Source organism: Astyanax mexicanus, chromosome 4 (genome assembly GCF_023375975.1).
Source record: "Astyanax mexicanus isolate ESR-SI-001 chromosome 4, AstMex3_surface, whole genome shotgun sequence".
In the NCBI taxonomy this organism is placed as follows: domain Eukaryota; kingdom Metazoa; phylum Chordata; class Actinopteri; order Characiformes; family Acestrorhamphidae; genus Astyanax; species Astyanax mexicanus.
Genome location: NC_064411.1, coordinates 45,059,463 through 45,064,145, shown reverse-complemented (window position 1 = coordinate 45,064,145; position 4,683 = coordinate 45,059,463). Strand labels below are relative to the sequence as shown.

General features: G+C 34.1%; 1 long non-coding RNA gene across 1 annotated transcript; it reads right to left on the bottom strand.

The window, feature by feature from the left end:
• Nucleotides 1-407: 407 nt before the first annotated feature.
• LOC111194454 (uncharacterized) lies at nt 408-4,356 on the bottom strand. Its single transcript, XR_002651078.2, has 4 exons — nt 4,136-4,356; nt 2,996-3,085; nt 2,101-2,183; nt 408-899 (listed from the first exon to the last, which is right to left on the bottom strand). It is a non-coding gene; the product is annotated as an uncharacterized LOC111194454 (long non-coding RNA).
• Nucleotides 4,357-4,683: the final 327 nt, after the last annotated feature.

Genomic DNA, 4,683 nt, shown 5'->3' with positions numbered 1-4,683 from the left:
CTGAAAATAACAACCAAAAGGAGAAAAGTGATTATTGAGAAAGAAGGGGAAAACGTTCACTTTCACTGATCTGAGGAAGTACAGCCAAGTGCTGTGTTTAGTTTCTCAATCATAATAATCAGAAACAGTTAGACATCAAACACATCCCTGATAGCAAAGAACATTGTAAAAATATTTATGCTACAATACATCTTTTAATATGATGATGGAAAAAACAACCATAACACAACAAGCTTGACATTTGGAATTGTATTTACTGTCTGTGGCATTAAAGACAAACTAATTTAACTAAGTTAAAGACAAACTAATTTAAGGCCTTTTAAGACTTTTTAAGGATAAGCTGACAGCCTATTATTATTATTATTATGATGATGATGATTATTATTATTGTTATGATTATTATTATTTTAATGTACCTTTATACACTGCAAGAACAACAAGCTGTAAGTACAAGCTTATAATAATTAAATACAAACAATATATACAATATACAGTATTGTTTCAGGGTATTAGAGATGGAAAAATAAAGGTTAATACAATAAACTTTTGTTATCTGGGATTCCTGCTGAGGTAAATACATCCAGGTGCCTACATAAAAACACTTCACTGCCCCCTACTGAGTAAAGTCACACACTGGTATTGCTCCTCTCAGTGCTGGGTCTTTCAGAAAGGCTGTTTTTCAGGTGTACCTATACTCCAGTGCCTCAGTGGCTGGAGTTGGAGGCTTGTTCAGTTATTTGTATGATCTGATAGTAACTGCATATTGTGGGAGATTAATTTGTGTAGTTCTGATGATGGAAAAGTTAGGGGTCCTTTGGTTTCTGATGAACTTGTATGATCTTCATTGAGCAGTCCTTACACTGCTCCTTCCGTAAGAGCTCCTCAACCTGACGAGCAAACTGAAATCACAGGTAAAATTAATATTTTTAATCTCTTAATTTCTGCACAATGTAAGACAATCCTGAAGCTTGTTTAAATTCCACAACATGTCATTTCAAGTCATACATTTAAAAGCTTTCAACAAAATGTACAGTATTGTAATAATGACCTCAAAGCCTTTGAAGAGTAACTGTTTATTATACCTTGGGTGTATTGACAAAGATCTTTCAATTATGATTACTTAACTTTAGCATCTATAATTACATAATCATTGTGTGAAACCTTACAGATATCTTCCAATTATGATTACTTAACTTTAGTATCTATAATTACATAAAGGTGTGAAACCTTGTATTTTATATGCATTAACCAATACTCACATTGTATTTGATACGCATTTATATTACTCACATTGTTTTTTATACGCATTAATATAGAAGATTAACCAATAATCACAATATATATTCTTTACACATATAGTAAAACATTGTTTGATCAGGCATTTACTAACACATAGGATCTATTGTATGGCGTACTAACCACGCGTTATTAACACATTAGCATATAACATATGAAATCTATTGTGTGACTAGGGTAGCTCATGCTTGAGGCATTTCGTTCACTGCATGACCCTAACTAACGGCCATCAATCATCGGCTGGTACACTCTGTATGAACTCGACTGGTACTATTCGGTACGAGACTAAATTGCTACAGAGGAGGCTCTTAGATCAAAGCGGCCTTCTGTGTGTGGGGGTGCCTCCTCCCTGAAACCTGCAGCTGCTTCAAAGCGGGGGGTGACGCACACTCACACAGATAATGCCACGATGTTCAATTCTGGAAGAACACAGTCAAGGTCAGACACTAGTGGTCCGGTCAGACACGTGAAACTTGAGCACTAACACGTGAAATTATGCATATTAACATGAGCTAATCATCAGCAACGCCTCATCAGGTTTCACGTCATTTGGGGTATAAAACATGGAGTCAGATCAGAGGGGGTCAGAACTTATGCTGGGACGGCTGTTAACTGTCTGATGTGTATGGTTCTCCTGAGCTCAGTAATAAATACTTGGTTTGCTTTCAACTTCACTCCACCTGTCTGCGACTCTCTCTATCAAACGAACACGCAGGGGAGTTGTACCCCGGATGAGGGGTGGGTGTTGACCCACCTTTCATTTTCTTTTTTACAACACCTTATATAAAAGTAGTAATCACTCACATTTTGCAGGCTTCCCATTGCCTCTTCTGTATTTACTCTCGACTGTGTAGACAAGGTCAGGTCAAATATAACTTTTATTGGCTCTGTAAAAGAAATGGTAGGAGGTCAGCATCAAAAAGACCAAAAAATGAACAGCCTAAATTATATAGTTTTAATGTTCTTGATGTAAATATTTCATTGTCAAACTCATCATGCAGGTAATAAAAATATTTATGTTGTTTAATAGGCCAGTAGGAGCCAAATACACGGCCCGAATCGTTACTTTTTATTTTATTATTATAATAAAATAAATACATTCAATACGTTTTTTTTAATTGCGCTGTCCACTGTGGGTGGTAATGCCTTTTATTTTCTATTCCTCTGCACACATACGACACTGTGAATGGAGAAATGTTAAATGCCAGCAAAACTTGGATTACATTTGGAATATCCCATCTATCTGCCACTATCAAGACTCCCTCAAACTTTGATAGTTAACATTGCCTTGCCATGAGCACACTGACTGCTGTTCCATGACTTTTGGCAAATCAGTATATGTGGGTGTTGCAAAGGGAAAATAACTTGAAGTTGAGCTGGAGGTGGTTTCTGGTGTGATAAATGATTAAAGTTTCAAACAGATTAAAGTCATGCACATAATGTCTTAATACTTTGTGGTACTTATTAAGAATGTCTGTTAGATCTACAGATTTCTCTGTAACATTAGTGTACACAAAATACAATGTGTAACATGTTAAAACCTCAAATCAGAAAAGCTGGGAAATATAGATAATGCAAATAAAATCTTAGTATGCATATTTAAAATATTTCATGTTTTATCTGGTCAACTTCATTTCATGTTAATATTTAATATTTTTATGACATGTTAAGAATGAGAGGAGGGTAATGTGCTGCCTACCGGGAATTTTATTGGTAGACGTTATTAAAGTAGTAGCATCTCTGGTTGTTGTTGGTGGCAGAGTGGTGGTGGTTGTAGTATTTGTTGCAGCTGTAAAAAGAAAATGATATAGATCAGTTAGTTTATATGACATAACAACACAGGTGCCAAGTCATTATCTATATACTAGTGTGTGTGTGTTTAAATTATAAAAATATGTATCAAACTAAACAAGTAAACATAAAATGCAGTTTTTAAATTAAGGTTTTAATTACTAAAAAAAAAAATCAAACCTTCATGGCCCTGTGTGAAAAAGTGTTTGCCCTCTAAACTTAATAACTGGTTAGGCGACCTTTAGCAGCAACAACTGCTATCAAGTGTTTGCAGTAACTGCCAATGAGTCTTTCACAGCGCTGTTGTGGCTCCACTCCATTCTTTGCAGAATTGTTGTAATTCCGCCATATTGTAGGGGGGCAATTTGTGTTTACTTGTTTTGTCTTTGACTAATTTTTTAATTTGTTTAATTATCTAAAACATTTAAGAGTGACAAACATGCAAAAAAAAAAAAGAAATCATGGCAAATACCTTTTCACACCCCTATAAATATACATATACATACACCAAGATATAATGACTTGGTTCTTCTCTATAAGTTCTAGGTCATGTATTGGCAAGAATTTGTCAGGTTATGATTCAATATGTTTCCATATATTAAGATGCAGTAAGCAAGACAAAATATTGCAACCGTTTAAAAATTTAAGTTTAGGAAAACTTCCATAGTACAAAAAAGACACTAAAATATTAATCAAATCTAAATAAAACAAAGGCTTACATTTAATCCAATTAGAACACAGATTAAAACAACACTATCTAGTTTGTGTAGTTTAAACACAACATTCTCTACATTCTAAACTGTTTTAAGTAATAAAAAGTATTTTGTATTTTACAAAAGAATTGTAAAATAAAATACTGATACTTCAAAATGTAATCAATGCTTTCTTAAACCCCTACTACATTCTGTAGGATTTAAAGATGCAAGAGTGTAAGTGTTACTGCATAAAAAAAATCTAAGTGTTTTTAAAAGTTCTATTGGTCTCTTCACGTTTTGAATGCAAATAACAACAGTTAATTAAATGAAAATAATAAATACAGGAGACTCACATTGTGTGCAGGTTGATATGTAGTCCGAGCAGCAGTCATTAGCTTGTAAGCAGAACTCATCACAGAAACAACCTTGATGGCAGCCATCATTTCTCCCCAGGCAGCACAGAATTGTGGGGGTTGAGCATAAAGCTGTAACAACAAACAGATCATAATAAAGTACATTTAAATAAAAGTCTCATAATAACTGAATGTTAAGAAAGATTTTTTATGCATTTAGTTATTTGCAGAGGTGGAAAGTAATGAATTACATTTACTCAAATTACTGTAATTGAGTAGATTTTATGAGTAATTTGTAATTTTTTTTATGTAGTTTTTAAAATAGGTCATTTTACTTTTACTCAAGTACATTTTGACACAAGTAATTTACTTCACTACACTGGAAAACCCCCCATTACTGAGTAAATAATTAAATGCTGGGGGAAAAAAATTAGTTTTGTTCTCCATGGCAGCGCAGATTAACTTTTCCCAGCAGTGTTTATTACGGTTAGCGAGCGACTCTGTGTGAATCAACTGTGCTCGGGGGAACCGGTGTTCTGTAGAGTTAT